This window comes from Armigeres subalbatus, chromosome 1, assembly GCF_024139115.2.
Source record: "Armigeres subalbatus isolate Guangzhou_Male chromosome 1, GZ_Asu_2, whole genome shotgun sequence".
Lineage (NCBI taxonomy): Eukaryota > Metazoa > Arthropoda > Insecta > Diptera > Culicidae > Armigeres > Armigeres subalbatus.
In genome coordinates, this window is record NC_085139.1 from 18,520,268 (window position 1) to 18,541,523 (window position 21,256).

At 45.1% G+C, this 21,256-nt stretch overlaps 1 long non-coding RNA gene across 1 annotated transcript; it reads left to right on the top strand.

Annotated features, from left to right (window-relative positions):
- The first annotated feature begins 483 nt into the window (after positions 1 to 483).
- On the top strand, positions 484 to 20,151 carry LOC134222434 (uncharacterized). The gene is made up of 5 exons (XR_009982426.1): positions 484 to 656; positions 715 to 944; positions 1,195 to 1,316; positions 19,000 to 19,406; positions 19,820 to 20,151. It is a non-coding gene; the product is annotated as an uncharacterized LOC134222434 (long non-coding RNA).
- Positions 20,152 to 21,256: the final 1,105 nt, after the last annotated feature.

Here is a 21,256-nt window from a genome sequence, read left to right on the forward strand (position 1 = left end):
TTGGTGCGGTGGCGTATTCGTATTTCACGACTAACGTTGTTGTCAGCCGTTAGCAAGGATCCGAGGTAGACGAATTCCTCGACCACCTCGAAGGTATCCCCGTCTATCGTAACACTGCTTCCCAGGCGGGGCCTGTCGCGCTCGGTTCCGCCCACAAGCATGCACAGCAAAAAATAATGTAAAACACTTCGACGTAATTTGGACGATGTAGTTAAAAAGCTATGTAAATGCGAAAAACAGATACAAACTTACATTATTTTTATGTGATATTACATCGCCTATAAATTACACATGAACAAAATCCAAAATTTGGCATTGCGTTACATTCGTGTAATATAGACATAAAGAAAGCGACAATATTACACAGAAACATGGGCAACCAGCTGGTTCTGATTTGCGTATGTATCATTACACAAATTTGATGTAATATTGCACTCGATGATAATACAATATTAAATCTGGCTGCACTTCCCAACCTCAGTTCGAAACTTCGACAAACCTGAAATCATACGAGGTGCCATCTTGAAAATATGTTTAATTTGCTGTGGGTTCGCGGAGAAAGTTTTTAGCTTTTCATTTAAATAAATAACCGAAATAATCAATCCCGTTCGAGCGCAGCTTAATATTTAGTGGCAAAAACATGAGGGGTAATGAATGTAAGTATTTTTTTCTCCTGTATTGATTGAACAATGAATAATTTGTATTTTGTTTCAGGCTTATTTATTTCAACTACAGCCGGAGTGGCCAGTCAACACAAAAGTCCCCATTTCATCGAGACCTTCCATAGCTGCACGTCGTCAACTACGCAGTCTGAAAATCATCTTCCCATCCGATCGATCCACCTTGTTGCGTACCTCGATTATTGCATCTGTCAAATCACAGACAGGCTTGTGCAGTTCCGAATTGCGGAACAACTGATAGAATCCACTGGCATCGGTAAGAAAGTAAGTACCTAAAGACAGTCAATCTTTCTGAAATAATATCCAAATTGATAGGGAGTGTACTCTTATCATACTGAATAATGCGAACTTAACGATTCTGTGCTCAAAAGTCCATTCTCAATAGCAGAATTTAGTTGTTATTTCCGCTACTTGTATACTATAGAATGATAAATTGGTCATCTTCGTTTTAGTTTGTGATATATCTACCTATAAATTATGACTCTTTACTGATTATTATTTTCCTATATTTCAGCCTATCCCCGCTTGTTCAACTATACGAGAAAGAGCCAACATGATCAACTTGAATACCGGAAATTCCTAGTAATTTGCAACGGCATATACGACAAGTGGCTTTGCCGGTTCCAATTTCCGATGGTATGAGGATGAAGTTAATGTTTTTTTTTTTTTTTTTTTTTCAGTCAGCTTCTCGCTTTCGTTTCGTGTGGATGGTGACGGTGCAACGCGACGAAAAATAGTTTTACTTTTTGGACGCGTAGAATTTCTTATTTAATAGTGAGCAGCTTCAACTATTTGTTTTCGGTGAGTCCGCCGACGCCCTGGGGAAGGAGAAGTCGACTAAGCCGCCACCGCGGCCAGGCGATGGACACGGGTCCTCGCAGATCGTGGTTCGGATGAACTACGGTTCGAAAAGATCCGCAAACAACAGAAGGAAGTCCCGGTGAAACCTCCACTTGTTGACAAAGAGACGGGTCGCCGTCGCAGGAATTCGATCGGCGGTATGCCGTCATCTGTTGAACAGCTCAATGTCCAGCTACCGCTGACCCAGCAGCAGGGTAAAACCGGTGCGGTAATGATGTCGAATCAGTTTGCGCTGCTTTCCGACGACGAAGAGGAAGATGTCATCAATGGCGGTGCTAATGATGCTACTGCTGCAGCACAGTGGTCCAAAAAGTGTGGTGATGCTGTCAATAATAGTGTGAATTGTTCCGTTCCTTCTTTCACCAAAATAAGGTGTCCGCCGATTTTCGTGTACGGTTCTAGTGTTTCCGCACTCAACCAAATGATTTCCATGACGTCGGTGACGAAAAATGATTACGGTTTGCGGGTGGGAAAAAGCCACATTCAGATTAGTGTGAAAACAAAACCTCACTTTTCTGACATCGTGAGCACACTGAAGGCATCAAGACTCCAGTTCTATACGCACGGAACCAGTGATGAAATTCCGATGAAAATAGTTCTTTCCGGGCTGCCGGTGTTTCCGGTGGAAGAAGTGATACAAGAGATGGCGACAGTGAATGTTCATCCGATTAGTGTTCGCCAGCTGTCTACGTCTAAGCACGGTGATTACGCGCTATACCTGCTGCAGTTCTCAAATGGAGCAGCCAAACTGCAAGATCTCCAAAAAATCAATGCCCTGTTCAACGTCATTGTCAGGTGGAGGTATTATTCGAAGAAAAAATCCGACATTGTCCAGTGCTTCCGCTGCCAGCAGTTCGGCCACGGAATGAGGAACTGCAACCTGGAAGCAAAGTGCGTTAAATGCGGTGAACGTCATCAGACATCGGAATGTTCTCTACCTGCGAGGGCCGTCGCTACTGCCAACGAGGACCGTTCGCAAATCCGTTGCGCCAACTGCAGCCAAAACCATACAGCGAACTACAAGGGCTGTCCGACTCGGCTCAAGCACTTACAGGATTTGACTACTAGGAAGAGGGCCAGACCGTCCCCCAGGAATAACTCTGCAAAGATTTCAACAGTACCTTTACCTACCTCCAGGGCACCGAGTGGCGACCTGAGCCATTTGCTAGGCAGCATAACAAGCTCGAATCCTACATACTCCCAAGTTGTCCAGGAAAACCCTCATTCCGGTTCGTCGAACCTGTTTACCGTGCAGGAATTCATGTGCCTTGCTAGTGAGCTCTTCGCCAGACTCTCGAATTGCCAATCGAAGGCAATGCAATTTCTCGCTCTTAGCGAACTTATCATCAAGTACATCTACAATGGCCAATCTTAGTTCATTTAAGGTGGTGAATTGGAACTGCCGTTCCATTCGTAACAAGGCTGTGGAATTTTTCCACTTCCTCGAGACCCACGAAATCGACATCGCTGTAATAACTGAAACCTGGCTGCAGCTCAACAATTCAGTGTACCATGAAAACTACGCCATTGTGAGAGCGGATCGAAACTCGCCGAACGCCATCCGAGGGGGAGGAGTGGCGATTCTGGTGAGAAACGGAATTTCTTTCTCTAAACTGGAAACTTCTACGCGAGCAATCGAAACGATCGGGATCACGGTCAAGGCAGATCCAACACCAGTGAACATGGTCGCTGTGTACTATCCCAGGTCGACTAATAGGGCAGCACTCTCCCAGTTAAGACGCGATATACGCCAGCTTAGCAAAATCGATGGACCCTACTTTCTGGTAGGAGATATGAACGCGCGACACATGATGTGGAACTGCACCAGAGCCAACAAAGCAGGACGAATTCTGCATCAAGAGTACGAGTCCGCGGACTTTTACATTCACGCTCCTGACACTCCCACTCGCTACCCGTCCGGGCGAGGGAGGCCTTCAACCTTGGACCTGGTTATTTCAAACAACCTAGTACAGATGTCAAAGCCGAAATCGCACGTCGAACTATCATCAGATCATCTGCCAGTAACCTTCACCATCGATGCCGACGTTCCAATAGCCCCGGCTGGTAAGCTCATCAGCTGCTTCGATAAGGCGAACTGGAGCACCTTCGCTCGGAAAATTGATCAGGAAATTGACGTCACCGCATCCTGGATCAACGATCTGGATCGTCCACAGAAAATCGACGCCGCCATAGGCAAAATCACTGAGGTCATCAAGGTAGCTGAGGAGGCTGCTGTTCCTACGCGTAGAATTCTCCCAAAGAAGAAAGACATTCCCGACGAGCTGAAGCTGCTAATTCGGCTAAGGAATGTGCGTCGTAGGCAGTTTATTCGGAGTCGGGACCCGCTGATTGGTGCGGTGGTCAACCACCTAAACAATGCCATCAGTTCGTTAAGCGCAGAACATCGATTCCAGAACTTTGGGTCGATGCTGAAGAACCTAGATAACGGCAGTAACAAATTTTGGAAGTTGACTCGCAACCTCCGGAACACGGTGAAACACAGCCCCCCGCTAAACGTCAACGGTAATCTCGTAGCGAGCTCATCACAGAAAGCCGAAGCTTTCGCAGCAGCGTTTGCTGCTGCCCACAATAATGAAGAGCCAGGAGATCCTGGAACCTTGGCCGCCGTGGAAAATGCAGTTGACCAAATTCGTACTGCAAATCCTCTCGTTCCTAATGCTGCTCTGGTAAAACCGAAGGAGGTGAAGTCAGTCATCCGCACGTTGAAAAATAGGAAATCTCCCGGGCAGGACGGCATCCGGAACACCTGCCTCAAACACCTGCCAAGAAAAGGATTGATCGTTTTGACCAAGATCTTCAACGCGTGCCTAGTCTTGGGTTACTTTCCGACCGGCTGGAAGCACGCCAATGTAATAGCTATTCCAAAGGCTAATAAGGATATCACTGACCCTGGTAACTACCGACCGATAAGTCTCCTGAGCAGCCTAAGCAAAGTCCTCGAAAGGGTAATCCTTGCCCGGTTAAACCGACACCTGGAGACAGAGGAAGTCATTCCACCACAACAGTTCGGCTTCAAAACGGGACACTCAACGGTGCACCAGCTCGAACGCATAAAGCAGAAAGTGAAGCGCGGATTCCTAACGGGTAAATCGACTGGTATGATTCTCCTCGACGTTGAGAAGGCGTACGATTCCGTATGGCAAGATGCTGTGGTGTACAAACTCTTCCGATCGAATCTGCAGCTCTACCTGGTTAAGATTATCCAATCATTCCTGTCAAATCGGACCTTCACGGTGGCTGTAAATGGCGAGAACTCTAATGAGCACAACATACCCTTTGGAGTACCACAAGGATCAGTGCTGAGTCCTATTCTCTACAACGTTCTCACATCCGACATAGTAATGGTTGACGGTGTGTCCTACGCATTCTTTGCGGATGATACTGCTTTCCTGGCGTCGGATAGAGATCCACAAATTGTTGTCACCCACCTCCAAGCGGCAATGGACAACCTTGAGGAATTCCAACGGAAATGGCGCATCAAGCTTAATGCTGGGAAAACCCAGTCCATATTTTTCACCAGGAGACGCGTAGCTCGATACCTCCCCCGCAGATCGATAACGATCAATGGCCAACCAACTATGTGGGACGAAGAAGTCAAGTATCTGGGAGTGGTGTTTGACAAGAAGCTCAAGTTCGACAAACATGTTAACTATGTCGCTGAAAAGATAGATCGTTCTTCTAAAGCGCTTTACTCTCTGCTAAATCGTCGGTCAAAGCTACACATCAAAAACAAGTTACTGGTCGTCAAGAGTATCATCCGGCCTATAATGACCTATGCATCGGTGGTCTGGGGTAACTGCGCAAAATCTCACCGCAAGCGACTTCAAGTGAAACAGAACAAACTGCTCAAAACGGTCCTCAACTTGAACCCCTGGTATCCGACCGACGATTTGCACAAGTTGGCCGGTGTCAACACTATCGACACAAGTATCGAACGGGCTACGAGATCCTTCATAACTTCATGTGAGACGTCAGCAAATCCGCTCATCGAAGCACTCATCTCTTAACCCCTGTGATATTAGCCTTAAGAAAATCTGAGTTCTAGGGTTTTTTTTTTGCACCTTTTCCCTATAAAAAGCTAATTTTAGCTAGTGAAATCCTGTTCAATGCTCCTTATGTCTCTTGTAATGAAATAGAATTGCTCTCAGCTGAAAGGTAATCCAAATCTCTGAACTGTAAAAGTAAAAAATTGTAATACTACCGTTGAATTAAGGAAATAATAAAACCATTAATAATAATAATTAATGTTTTTCTTCCATGGGAACTGAACGTTTTTGTCGCATCAAGGAGTAATGGATTGGAAAACAAATGACAGGTAAGAACTTAAAAATAAGTTTATTCAATTTATTTGATTTGTCGATATGTATATATGACCCATAACGCTCGGCTTGACCCCCTCCCTCCCCCTTGAGCGTTACGTTATTTGTGAACAATCCCTCAGTCACCCGTTCATAGTATCCTTTTGGGATTCCAAACGAAATCCTTTCAGTCTGAAAAAAAATCCACTGAGATTCCAAACAGTATCCTGATCCTGGGATGCTGAACGGAATCTTTCTAAATTTCCAATGATCTAGGATTACAAGTGAAATCCTTCCAGAATTCCGAAGAAAATACTTCAGCTATTCCGAACTATTTTTTTTTTTATTCTGAACGGAACCCTTCTGGGAATCTTCCACTTCCGGCATTATGATACCCAACACGAACCACGAATTCCACCACGTTTTGTTATCTTTACAGTTACGTATTTCGACCTCAATTGTGAGGCCGTCTTCAGTGTCTCGTACTTGATTCGACTTCCGTGCTTCCAAACCGAATCCTTTTGATTAAAAATTTGAATAAAAACCAAATATCAATAAGATTCCGAACCGAATTATTTTGGGATTCAGAACCGAATCCTAAAACCAATCTTCTTGGGATCCTAAAACGAGTTCATTTGGAATTCCGAATAAAAACTTTTGAGATTCCGAACCGTTTGAAATTTAAAACCCAATCTTTTTGGGATGTAGAACCGAACCCTTATGAGATTCCGAACTGAATCGTTTCGAAACTTCAAACCAAATTCTATTGGAATTCCAAAAAGAATTCTCTCTAACTAAATTCTGAACTAAATCCTTTTTGGGACTCCACAACGAATCCTTTTGGGATTTCAAATCGAATACGTTTGGTATTATAAACTGAACCCTTTTTGATATTCTGAATTAAAACATTGAGGAATTCCAAACCGAGTCATTTTGATATTCCTTTGAAGAACCTTTTGAGATTCCGAAACGAATCTTTTAGGGATTCCAAGCCAAATCCTTTTGAGATTCTTTACCGATCCAAATCCATTTCGGATTTCAAACCAAATCGTTTTGGAACCCCGAATCGCTTCCTTGAAGAATTCCAAAACAAATCTATTTGAGAATTCAAACCGAATCTTTTAAGGATTTCAAACCGACCCCTTAAAAAAAAGACAGGAACACCGTCTTCAACCAGAGGTCGTAACACACTGAACACATAACACCTACCAATAAGACAACGGAGAATTTTTCTATCACGAAAATGTTCCTCCTTACCGAGGCGGGAATCGAACCTACACTCCATAGCACATGCGTTTAGACGGTTGACATCGCTAACCTCACGGCCACGAAGACCACTACATATTCCAATTACTATCTCAATCCAAACCGAATCCCCTTGGAATTCAAAAACGAATTGTTTTGGTTTTCTTAAACGTGTCTTGGTGGGAACCCAAATCAAATCTTTGACAGATACCGAACCGAAGCGTGCTTTTGGGATTCCGAAACGAGTTCTTTTAGTGAAAACCCGAGTCCTTCTTGGTTTCCGAACTAAATCTTCAGGAGATACCGGATCGAATGCTTTTGAAATTCTGAACCAAATCCTTTTGGGTTTTCTAAGGGAGCCTTTTTTGTATTCCTTTCGGGATTCCAAAGGCAATCCTTTCGGAATTCCAAAGGGAATACTTTCGGGATTCCAAAGGGAATCCTTTCGGGATTCCAAAGGGAATCCTTTCGGGATTCTGAAGGGAATCCTTTCGGGATTCCAAAGGGAATCCTTTCGGGATTCCAAAAGGAATACTTTCGGGATTCCAAGGGGAATCCTTTCGGGATTCCAAGGGGATTCCTTTCGGGATTCCAAGGGGAATCCTTTCGGGATTCCAAGGGGAATCCTTTCGGGATTCCAAGGGGAATCCTTTCGGGATTCCAAGGGGAATCCTTTCGATTCCAAGGAATCCTTTCGGGATTCCAAGGAATCCTTTCGATTCCAAGGAATCCTTTCAGGATTCAAGGAATCCTTTCGATTCCAAGGAATCCTTTCGATTCCAAGGGAATCCTTTCGATTCAAGGGAATCCTTTCCGATTCCAAGGAATCCTTTCAGATTCCAAGGGAATCCTTTCCAGGATTCCAAGGGAATCCTTTCGATTCCAAGGAATCCTTTCGATTCCAAGGAATCCTTTCAGGATTCCAAGGGAATCCTTTCAGGATTCCAAGGGAATCCTTTCGATTCAAGGGAATCCTTTCGATTCCAAGGAATCCTTTCGATTCAAGGGAATCCTTTCGATTCAAGGGAATCCTTTCGATTCAAGGGAATCCTTTCCAGGATTCAAGGAATCCTTTCGATTCCAAGGAATCCTTTCGATTCCAAGGGAATCCTTTCGATTCAAGGGAATCCTTTCGATTCCAAGGGGAATCCTTTCGATTCCAAGGAATCCTTTCGATTCAAGGGAATCCTTTCGATTCCAAGGGAATCCTTTCCATTCCAAGGGAATCCTTTCGATTCAAGGGAATCCTTTCCGATTCAAGGGAATCCTTTCGATTCAAGGAACTTTCGATTCAAGGGAATCCTTTCGATTCCAAGGAATCCTTTCAATTCAAGAATCCTTTCAGGATTCAAGGGAATCCTTTCGGGATTCAAGGGAATCCTTTCCAGGATTCCAAGGGAATCCTTTCGATTCCAAGGAACTTTTCGATTCCAAGGGAATCCTTTCGATTCAAGGGAATCCTTTCGATTCCAAGGAATCCTTTCGATTCCAAGGGAATCCTTTCGATTCCAAGGGAATCCTTTCGATTCCAAGGGAATCCTTTCGATTCCAAGGGAATCCTTTCGATTCCAAGGAATCCTTTCAGGATTCCAAGGAATCCTTTCGATTCCAAGGGAATCCTTTCAGGATTCCAAGGAATCCTTTCCGGAACTTTCGATTCCAAGGAATCCTTTTTCCAAGGGATTCCAAGGGAATCCTTTCGATTCAAGGGAATCCTTTCAGGATTCCAAGGAATCCTTTCGATTCAAGGGGAATCCTTTCGATTCCAAGGAATCCTTTCCGATTCCAAGGAATCCTTTCGTGGATTCAAGGGAATCCTTTCGATTCCAAGGGAACTTTCCCGGGATTCCAAGGAATCCTTTCAGGATTCCAAGAGTGAACTTTCGATTCCAAGGAATCCTTTCGATTCCAAGGGGAATCCTTTCGATTCAAGGAATCCTTTCAGGATTCCAAGGAACTTTCTGGGAATCCTTCAGGATTCCAAGGGAACCTTTCGATTCCAAGGGAATCTTTCAGGATTCAAGGAATCCTTTCCAGAGATTCAAGGAATCCTTTCGATTCAAGGAACTTTCGGGATTCAAGGATCCTTTCATCCCGAATCCTTTCGATTCAAGAGATCCTTTCGATTCAAGGAACTTTTTCGGGATTCCAAGGAACCTTTCGATTCAGGGAGAATCGAAAGGATTCCTTGAATCCAGATCCTTGAACCCGATCCTGAAAATCGATTCCAAGTGAATCCCAGGAATCCCTTGGAATCAGGATTGAACTCCTTGAATCGAAAGGATCTCTGAATCGAAGTCCCTGATCCCGCCCTGAAAGTTCCTTGGAATCCCGAGATTCGCGGATCCTGAATCCCGAGGTCCTTGAATCCCGAGTTCCTGAATCGATCCCGATCCTGAACCCTTGGAATCAGGTCCTTGAGTCCCTGAAAGGATTCCTTGGGATCCCTGATCTTCATGGAAAGGATCGCGAATCGAAAGGATTCCTTGAATCCTGGAGATTCCAGGACTCTGGAAGGATTCCTTGGGTCCCGAGGATTCCTTGGAATCCCGAAGTCCTTGAATCGAAGGATTCCCGGGATCCTTGAAGGATTCCCTTGAATCCTGAAAGGATTCCCCTTTGAATCCCGAAAGGATTCCTTGGAATCCTGAAAGGATTCCCTTGAATCTGGAAAGGATTCCCTTGAATCGAAGCGATTCCTTGGGAATCCCGGAAAGGATTCCCTGGAATCGAAAGATTCCCTTGGGATCCTGAAGGATTCCCTTTGAATCCCGAAAGGATTCCCTTGAATCGAAAGGATTCCCTTGAATCCCGGAAGGAATCGAAGGTTCAAGGACAGGATTCCCTTGAATCCGAAAGTATTCCCTTTGGATCCGAAAGGATTCCTTGGAATCCTGAAGGATTCCGAATCGAAAGGATTCCCTTGGAATCCGAAAGGATCGAATCCTGAAAGGATTCCCTTGGAATCGAAAGGATTGCTGGAATCCGAAGGAATCAAAAGGCTCATGGAATCCCAAAAGGATTCCTGGGTCTAGAAGGTTCAACGAAGACGATCCGGTATCTCCTGAAGATTAGTTCGGAATCCAAGAAGGATTCTACTTAAAAGGATCTCGTTTGGAATCCCAAAAGCACGCTTCTCAGGGTTCGGTATCTGTCAAAGATTTGATTTGGGTTCCCTACCAAGATTCACGTTTAAGAAAAACCAAAACAATTCGTTTTTTGAATTCCAAGGATTCGGTTTGGATTGAGATAGAAATTGGAATATGTGGATCTTTGGCCGTGAGGTTAGCGATGTCAACTGTCTCAAACGCAAGAGTGTAGGTTCGATTCCTTCGGTAAGGAGGAACATTTTCGTGAGATAGAAAAATTCTCCGTTGTCTTATTGGTAGGGTTATCCTGTTCGATTCAAGGGGAATCCTTTCCGATTCCAAGGGAATCCTTTCGATTCCAAGGGAATCCTTTCGATTCCAAGGGGAATCCTTTCGGGATTCCAAGGGGAATCCTTTCGGGATTCCAAGGGGAATCCTTTCGGGATTCCAAGGGGAATCCTTTCGGGATTCCAAGGGGAATCCTTTCGGGATTCCAAGGGGAATCCTTTCGGGATTCCAAGGGGAATCCTTTCGGGATTCCAAGGGGAATCCTTTCGGGATTCCAAGGGGAATCCTTTCGGGATTCCAAGGGGAATCCTTTCGGGATTCCAAGGGGAATCCTTTCGGGATTCCAAGGGGAATCCTTTCGGGATTCCAAGGGGAATCCTTTCGGGATTCCAAGGGGAATCCTTTCGGGATTCCAAGGGGAATCCTTTCGGGATTCCAAGGAATCCTTTCGATTCAAGGGAATCCTTTCGATTCCAAGGGAAACTTTCGATTCCAAGGGAATCCTTCGATTCCAAGGAATCCTTTCGGGATTCCAAGGAATCCTTTCGATTCCAAGGAATCCTTTCGATTCCAAGGGAACTTTCCGGGAATTCAAGGAATCCTTTCCGATTCCAAGGAATCCTTTCGATTCCAAGGGAATCCTTTCGATTCAAGGGAATCCTTTCAGGATTCAAGGGAATCCTTTCGATTCAAGGGAATCCTTTCGATTCCAAGGGAATCCTTTCGATTCCAAGGGGAATCCTTTCGGGATTCCAAGGGAATCCTTTCGATTCCAAGGAATCCTTTCGATTCAAGGGAATCCTTTCGATTCAAGGGAATCCTTTCGATTCCAAGGAATCCTTTCCAGGATTCCAAGGGAATCCTTTCGATTCCAAGGAATCCTTTCGATTCCAAGGGAATCCTTTCAGGATTCCAAGGAATCCTTTCGATTCCAAGGAATCCTTTCGATTCAAGGGAATCCTTTCCAGGATTCAAGGGAATCCTTTCGATTCAAGGGAATCCTTTCGGGATTCAAGGGAATCCTTTCGGGATTCAAGGGAATCCTTTCAGGATTCCAAGGAATCCTTTCGATTCCAAGGGAATCCTTTCGATTCCAAGGAATCCTTTCCAGGATTCAAAGGGGAATCCTTTCCAGGATTCAAGGGAATCCTTTCGATTCCAAGGGAATCCTTTCAGGATTCCAAGGAATCCTTTCCAGATTCCAAGGGAATCCTTTCGATTCCAAGGGAATCCTTTCAGGATTCCAAGGGAATCCTTTCAGGATTCAAGGAATCCTTTCGATTCAAGGGAATCCTTTCGATTCAAGGGAATCCTTTCAGGATTCCAAGGGAATCCTTTCGATTCCAAGGAATCCTTTCGATTCCAAGGAATCCTTTCGATTCCAAGGAATCCTTTCGATTCCAAGGAATCCTTTCCAGATTCAAGGGAATCCTTTCGATTCCAAGGGAATCCTTTCGATTCCAAGGGAATCCTTTCCAGGATTCCAAGGGAATCCTTTCGATTCAAGGGGAATCCTTTCAGGATTCCAAGGAATCCTTTCAATTCCAAGGAATCCTTTCCAGGATTCAAGGGAATCCTTTCGATTCCAAGGAATCCTTTCAGGATTCCAAGGAATCCTTTCAGGATTCAAGGGAATCCTTTCCAGGATTCCAAGGGAATCCTTTCGATTCCAAGGAATCCTTTCGATTCAAAGGAATCCTTTCCGGGATTCAAAGGGAATCCTTTCCAGGATTCAAAGGGAATCCTTACAGGATTCCAAAGGGAATCCTTTCGATTCCAAAGGAATCCTTTCAGGATTCAAAGGGAATCCTTTCGGAATTTCAAAAGGAATCCTTTCGGGATTCCAAAGATAATTCTTTCGGGATTCCTAAAGAATCCTTTCGGGATTCCTAAAGAATCCTTTCGGGATTCCTAAGGGAATCCTTTCGGGATTTCAAAGGGAATCCTTTCGGGAATCCTTTCGATTCCAAAGGAATCCTTTCGATTCCAAAGGAATCCTTTCGATTCCAAAGGGAATCTTTCAGGATTCCAAAGGAATTCTTTCAGGATTCCCAAGGGAATCCTTTCAGGATTCCCAAGGAATCCTTTCAGGATTCCCAAGGAATCCTTTCAGGATTCCCAAGGGAATCCTTTCAGGATTCCCAAGGAATCCTTTCGATTTCGAAGGGAATCCTTGCCGGGATTCCAAAGTGAATCCTTTCAGGATTCCAAGGGAATCCTTTCGGGATTCCAAAGGGAATCCTTTCGGGATTCCAAAGGGAATCCTATCGGGATTCCAAAGGAAATCCTTTCGGAACTCCTTTCGGGATTCCAAAAGGATATTTTTTTCCGAAGGCAACTTTCCGTGGACTCCAAGAGGAATTTTCCAGATGGAATGTTTCTTTGATTCAGAGGGAAATGCTTCTTTGATTTAGAAGGGAGGCGGGTGTCTTGGGCTGCGAAATGGTGATTTGACATCCGGGAAGGGGCGCCTAACATAGCTCTGGTCCTCACAAGTTCCAATACTCACTCTTCCACGGGTCTTCCCATGACAATTGACCGCCAGCTAAGGGTTGCGTACTTAGCTGGTAGTGCAGCCTGGGCACTGTTGTCCTTCTGACATCAGCTAGAGTGAGAGGGTGCGTCCTGTGGGGTTTGCCTAGGATGTGGTGGGGTTCGACAGGGCTCTGTTGAACTTCTATAAAAAGCTGCATGTGTCCCCAAGCAGGCCCTATCAAAGCGACCGTGTGCCGCTCGAAGCGCACTAGCCTAGTCCTGGTGTTGGGTGGGACTTTAAACAAATTTGACCCGACTGATCGAGCGTCTGTCCACCAAGGAGGTGCGGCTCCAACAGCGTCTGTTCTGGTATCCAGCGGCTGAGTATGAAATGCTATTCCCTGGAAGCTATACCTAAGATGGCAGCCCCATCCCGGTGGATAGGGAACCTTAGGCCAACAACCTACTGTTCCCGAAACATCAATTTGTTCGAGAATCCGATAATGAAAGAATACGGACTGATTTTACGGCGACGACTCTTAGCGCGAAACAACGGACACGAATAGGAACATGGAACGTTTTAACCCTAGCCCAGCAGGGTAAATTGGCACAACTTGCCAATTATGCACGCCGCATGAAGCTTGAGATCCTGGGACTGAGTGAAATCCGTTGGCCAAACTTTGGAGAATACAGAATGCCGTCGGGACAAGTTCTGCTATACTCTGGTTTACGAGGTGAACACGCTCCCCGGCATCGCGGAGTTGGCTTCCTGCTAAGCGCTCAGGCACACTCTGCGCTTATGAAATGGGAACCTATAAGTGAAAGGATAATCGTTGCCAGATTTAGAACACGGGTCCGAAACCTTACTATAATCCAATGTTATGCGCCAACCGATCCTGCGGATCTGCAAGACAAAGAGAACTTCTACAGTCAACTCAATGCCGTCGTAGATAGAATTCCGAAGGGTGATATCAAGATCTGTTTGGGCGACTTCAACGCGAAGATCGGATCCGACAACTCGAACCATGAGCGCATTATGGGACGCCATGGTCTTGGAGAAATGAACGAAAACGGAGAGCTGTTCGCAGAATTTTGTGGTAATAACGACATGGTGAATTTTGTGGTAACAAGCCGTGACGGCTTTACAGAAAATCAAATCGACCACATCTGCATCAGCCGAAAATGGAAACGGAGCCTTCTTGATGTACGGAATAAGCGTAGTGCCGATATTGCGTCTGATCATCACCTCCTCATCGGCGAAATACGCCTGCGCATTGCGCGGATTCGTCGGCAGGAGGAAAGAGTTGAACGACGATTCAACAAACGCCGACTGGAAGATGCCACGGTGAAACGGTCCTTCGTTGAAGAACTGGAGACGCGTGCTGCAGATATTCCGGAAGGTGGCAGCGTGGAAGACCAATGGACCGCTATCAAGAATGCCTTCATCGCCACCAGCGAGAACAATCTGGGCGAACTACGCACCCAGAGAAAACAATGGATCACTGATGAGACCTGGAGGAAGATAGAGGAGCGAAGAGAAGCCAAAGCCGCGATAGAGCGATCGAAACCCAGAGGAGCCAAAGTTTTAGCCCGTCAACTATACGCGGCTCTTTAGAAGGAAATAAAACGCTCATGTCGACGAGACAAGCGAGCGTGGGCAGAGTCTCTGGCCGACGAAGGAGAGAGAGCCGCCGCAACCGGGGACATTCGCCTCCTCTACTACATCTCACGACGCTTAAGCGGGGCGAAAATGAAAGCAACGATGCCTGTGAAAGACGCGAATGATTAGTTATTGACCGACCCAACTGACCAGCTGAAACGCTGGTTCGAGCACTTCGAACAACTTTTTCAAGTGCCAGCCAGGCCATCACCACCTCGGCATGATCTGCCTAGGATCCGACGTATAACACGCGTCAATACCGAAGCTCCATCACTGCTAGAGATTCAAACAGCCATCCAAAGCATGAAATCGAATAAAGCCCCAAGGGTCGATTGCATATCAGCTGAGATGCTCAAAGCTGACCCCATGACATCCGCTCAACTACTGCATCGTTTATTTCGTAATATCTGGGACACCGCAACTTTCCCGGTCGACTGGATGCAAGGTATCTTAGTGAAGGTGCCCAAAAAGGGTGACCTGACTGTATGCAATAACTGGCGAGGCATTATGTTGCTGTGTACCGTTCTCAAAGTTCTGTGCAAAATTATCCTAGCCCGGATTCAGGAGAAGATCGATGCGACTCTCCGACGGCAGCAAGCCGGATTCCGTGCCGGAAGATCCTTTGTGGACCATATTGTCACGCTCCGTATCATTCTGGAGCAGGTCAACGAATTCCAAGAGTCCCTTTACTTGGTATTCATTGACTACGAAAAAGTTTTCGACCGTCTCAATCACGAGAATATGTGGGGCGCCCTGAGACGCAAGGGAGTTCCTGAGAAAATCATCGGCCTCATCGAGGCACAGTACGAGGCCTTCTCGTGTAGAGTGCTGCACAATGGGGTCTTGTTCGACCCTATCCGGGTCATAGCTGGTGTGAGGCAAGGATGTATTCTATCATCGTTACTGTTCCTCATCGTAATCGATGAGATTCTGGTAGATGCGATTGACCGTGAACCAAACCGCGGGCTGTTATGGCAGCCTATAATCATGCAGCACCTAAACGACTTCGAATTGGCGGATGACGTTGCACTCCTCGCGCAACGGCGCTCTGATATGCAGAGTAAGCTCAACGACCTTGCCGAGTGCTCCTCCTCGGCAGGTTTAGTCATCAATGTCAACAAAACCAAAACGTTGGATGTAAACACGGTGATTCCTTCCAGTTTCACAGTAGCCGGGCAACCAGTGGAGAATGTTGAAAGCTTCCAATATCTTGGTAGCCAAATGGCGTCAGACGGCGGTACCAAGATCGACATAGGCGCACGGATCAAGAAAGCAAGGGCTGCCTTTGCGAGTAGAAATCACCAGAGGCCGATAGCAACAGAAATTCGGGATCGGAAGTGGGGCTGGGTCGGCCACACTCTACGTAGGGGCGGAAACGAAATCTGTAAACAAGCATTAGACTGGAACCCAGCGGGACATCGCAGCAGAGTCAGACCCAAAGGCTCATGGCGGCGAAGCCTCAATAAAGAAATAAAAGAAGTCGACCGAAATCTAACCTGGCAACAGGTTAAAGCGATAGCCGGGCAACGCTCAGGATGGAGATCTTTCAAGACGGCCCTTTGCCCCACCGGAGGCGTACAGGATCCATAAGTAAGTAAGTAAGCAGGTGTCTTTATTTCAGACGGAAATGCTTCTTTGATTCAGAAAAAAAAGTCGCTGAAGCAATTTCTCTAGGGATTCCAGAGGGAATCTACCGGGGATACTTATGGAAATCGTATAACGATTTCAAAGAAACTCCGGCAAGAGTTTCGAATGAATTTCTGTAAGGATTTCGAAGGAACTCCTTCAAGGATGCCAAAGAATCTCTTTCAAGGAACTCCTCCGAGAATCCCGATGAAATTTTTTTTTGGAATACCCAAAGGAGCTTCTTTGGAATCCCCGAAGAAGTTCTATCGGAATTCCAAAAGCAGTTTCTTCGGAATCCCTAAAGGAGTTCCTTCGCAATCTTCTAAGGAGTTCCTTCTTCTCCTTCTTCTTCTTCTTATTATTATTATTATTATTGACATTGCATCCCAACACTGGGACACAGTCGCCTCGCAGCTTAGTGTTCATTAAGCACTTCTACAGTTATTAATCTCGAGGTTTCTATGCCAGGTTACCATTTTTGCGTTCGTATATCATGAGGCTAGCACGATGATACTTTTATGCCCAGGGAAGTCGAGACAATTTCCAATCCGAAAATTGCTTAGACCGGCACCGGGAATCGAACCCAGCCACCCTCAGCATGGTCTTGCTTACCGTCTTGCTAGCGTCTTACCGCACGGCTAAGGAGGGCCCCAATGAGTACCTTCTCCGAAGATTGCAATGGGGATCCCTCGGAAGTTCGCAGTGAATTCCTACTAAATTCCATATAGGAAACACCGGAGGATTCTTTTTGGAATTATCAGAGAGGGTTCTTTTGGAATTCTTGAAGGAGCTTCCTCGGAATTCCCGAAGAAGTTGCTTTAGAACCCCCTAAAGCGTTCCATCAAAATTTTGAAGGGAATCTTCCGAAATCTTCGCAGGAGTTTATTTGAAGTTTTCAAATGAGTTTCTTCAAAATTCAAAATTCTAAGAAGTTGATTCGGAATTCTGAAGGTGTTCTTCCGAAATCCTCGAAGGCGTTCCTTTGGAATCCTCGATGGAGTCTTTACGGAATCCCTGAAAGAGTTCCTTTGGAATCCAATAAAAGTTGATTCGGAATCCTAAAAAAGTTGCTTCGGAACCCCGGAGGATTTTTGAAAACCCAGACGATTCCTTTTAGAATCCTCGAAGAAGCTCCTTTGGAATCTTCGAAGAAGTTTCTTCGGCATATCCGAAGCATTTCTTTCCAAATTCCAGAAGCAGTTTCTTCGGAATCTTCAAAGGATTTCATCCGGGAATCTTTAGAGAAGTTCCTTCGGAATTCCGAAAGAGTTCTTTAGGAATCGTCGAAGGATTTCTTATGGAATCCCCGAAGATTTTCTTTGGGATCCTCAAAGAGTTCTTTTAAAATCTATAGAGGATTCCAGGGAGAATCTTCTGGGAATTTTAAAGCGAATCCCTACACAATCCCCGAAGAATACACTTCGGAATTTCAAGAAGATTCCTTTTGGAATCACCGAACGATTCATTTTGGAATCACCGAGGTTTTCCTTCCAGAAATCCCAAGGGATTCTTTCCGAATATCCCGAAGGATACTTTTCGGTATCCCCGATGGATTCCTTCTAGAATTCCCAGAAAGGATTCCCTTCAAATTTTCCGAAGGATTCCCTCCGGGATCCTCCACGAATTTCGTGTGAATAATTCTCTCCGAATAATTCACTCCGGAATCCCCGAGGAATTTCGACATGAATCTATGAAGTTCCTACGAGAATTCTGAAGGCAATTCTCCGGGTATTACTAATAAAATCCTCCTGGGAATTCTAGAAGGAATCCATCGGAGATTCCTAAGAGTAATGTTTCTTTGATTCAAAAGGGAATGCTTCTTGGATTTAGCAGGGATGCGTATTTTTTTTAGATTAGGAATCCCAGCAGTATATCCGTATAAAAGCGAAGTATAAATATCATCGCTCCTCACCAGCCCAGCTAAACGTTTTGCCTTTCTCGTATACGTAAAGGCTATATGTTCGCTTTTTATAAAAGGCCCGGAGACCCAAAGTGTTATATACCGATCGACTCAGTTCGACGAATTGAGATTTTGTGTGCGTGCGTGTTTTTTTTTTCTTACTAAGCAATGGAGGGGGAATCTGCTCAACAGACATCCTGGGTTGTCCAGGAAGTGCGGGATTAGGGACCACCTCCAACAGCAAACGAAGGAGGCAGGACTACATCCCCGACCCGCTAAACCGTTTCCATTGCCGCCAAGCCCATCGCTTCAAAGGGGGGGCAGTGCACAACGCACCCTCGAGGTAAGCTGCGTGTCCTTGCAGCATCGAACATCGTGACTCGCTTCGGGTTGCTCGTACATGCCACAGGGCACACCGACCATCCCACCTTGACGCTCCCCAACTTGACTACCTTGGAGGTGTCCGCTGCAGATAGCCGAATACTTTGTGTCCCTGCCGGACCTTTCCGTAGCCGAACGGCTGCGATGGGCGTCTTCACTTCACACTTTCGCCGCAGTGCCGTGACGAGCTCTTCGACTTCGATGATCTCGTCCAGGTCTTTAACCCTTAGATTCATCTCCGTCGTGAGTGCCCTCACCTTGACCGTCTCGCCTAGGGCTTCCTACGCCAACTTCTTGTAGGCGGTGCCCTTTTGCGATACTAGGATTTGTAGTTTTAAATTCAAACTATAATAGCAAATCTAAACATGTACATATAACGACGTTATTATAGTGCTAGTTTTTAACAGAGTCTAACTTTGGTTTTTAATTTCAATTAAAATACGTGGAATTTAGTAACATTTGGGTTCGCTTTCAGATTACCTGCTTCGACCAGCACGGCCGTCACGTAGAAACGGGATCGCGTCTTGACCAAGATGTATCCAAAGAAGGCGATGGCTAACCGGTGGAAACGCGGCCTAGAGTATCGAACATTCTTCGATTGGTTCACCAACAATAATGATACGATCAAGGATGACATTGCCGAACTTATCAAGGACGATTCGTGGTCAAATCTGCTCCAGTACAATCTGCTGCCGGACATCGAAATGGAATCGGAAGCGAAAGAGGACGGTGGTGAAGAAGATTTCGGTGACGATGGCGAGGGCAAGGAAGAAGAGCGCGAGATCGAAGATGAGGAAGAGATAGCCTAAGAAGTAGGTTAATTTTGTGATAATTAAAATCATTATGGATCAACAGTTTATACTAGTTAAGCTGTCAACGTGGGTAAGCATAATGGCAATCATTTATTATTAAATTCAGAGTCTATAGAAGTAGCCTCACACATCGGGAAAATCGTCCGGCGGATTTTGGTCCCATGTATTTTTAGACCAACATTTGAAACAGTAAAGGGCACCTTATACTTTGGGGAAAATTTTCCGCCGGATTTTGGTCCCCCCGTGCATTTGAAATGGGGCCGGGATTTTGATTTTCCGCGCCCAAATCCCAAAAACATCGCGTATGTAAAAATGCATGGGGGAAAAATCCGCGGACCAAATTCCCGAAGTGTGACGCTACCTTTAAAGACCCTCTGGCATGCGTCTTTGATTCAGGAGGGAATCCAATCGTATAAAAGAAAATTATTAAGTATCATCGCTCCTTACCAGCCCATCTGAACGTTTTTTCTTATCTCTTTTCAGCATCTGATGTCTTTCTAGATCACCGATTTATGTGTCGGCTACTCAGAAGAAACCCTGTCTAGACTAGACTGCCGGTGTATAGGAACTTGTCTGTGAAATGTGAACTGAAACCTGCGGTGGAACTTTATTCAGCTATGTGCATGATGGACGCTTACAATAAAGTAAAGCTGCTAAAAGTACTAATCTGCTGAAAAGTATCATGAAATAACTAAAATAACCCTATATAGATTGAGATAAAATAAATTTTTTTTTCGAATCCTGTGAAAAAAATTGAAATATGTATATTAAAATTTGAATAATAAAAAAAATCAATATTTAAAAACTGAAAACAGCATCTCATGAACATTACGTTATCAAAATAACTGAATTTACATTTACTACCATGCTCATCGGGCTGCTTTACGTCACATTCATCTACATCGCTTTGATTACGTCGTTTATTTATTACATCTGGAGAAATTACATCGCTTCTGCTTATTACACAGCAAGCTCTCGAGTACATCGTGCTGTGTAATATTCAATAATCGATGGATTCAGTGGGTTGCAGCGATTTCGATGTAATATTCAACAACTTTTTTTGCTGTGATGCACACTTTAAAAAAAATCGCCGAATTCGATACAATTTTTACCAATTTTTACCGGTACACAATTCGGTACAAACTGTTCGGTAAATAATTTAACTGATTTTCGGTGATTTTGACAGTTGAGCAATGGAAAAAAATACAAAAAATCTGTAAAATAAATTACCGAACAGTTCTGCTGTTGAGATTTCGGTAAAATTTACCGAATAGGGTGAAATGAGTTAAGTGTGTGTACTTTGTCTTTGACGTATTCACCACCAGTCCAACTTTTGTTGCTTCACGTTTCAGGCGGGTGTACAGTTCTGCCACCTTTGCAAATGTTCGGCCGACAATGTCCATGTCATCCGCGAAGCAAATGAATTGACTGGATCTGTTGAAAATTGTACCCCGGCTGTTACACCCGGCTCTCCGCATGACACCTTCTAGCGCAATGTTGAACAACAGGCACGAAAGTCCATCACCTTGTCTTAGTCCCCGGCGCGATTCGAACGAACTGGAGTGTTCACCCGAAATCTTCACACAGTTTTGCACACCATCCACCGTTGCTTTGATCAGTCTGGTAAGCTTCCCGGGGAAACTGTTCTCGTCCATAATTTTCCATAGCTCTACGCGGTCTATACTGTCGTATGCCGCCTTGAAACCAACAAACAGATGGTGCGTTGGGACCTGGTATGCACGGCATTTTCGAAGGATTTGCCGTACAGTAAAGATCTGGTCCGTTGTCGAGCGGCCGTCAACGAAGCCGGCTTGATAACTTCCCACGAACTCGTTCACTAATGGTGACAGACGACGGAAGATGATCTGGGATATCACTTTGTAGGCGGCATTAAGGATGGTGATCGCTCGAAAGTTGTCA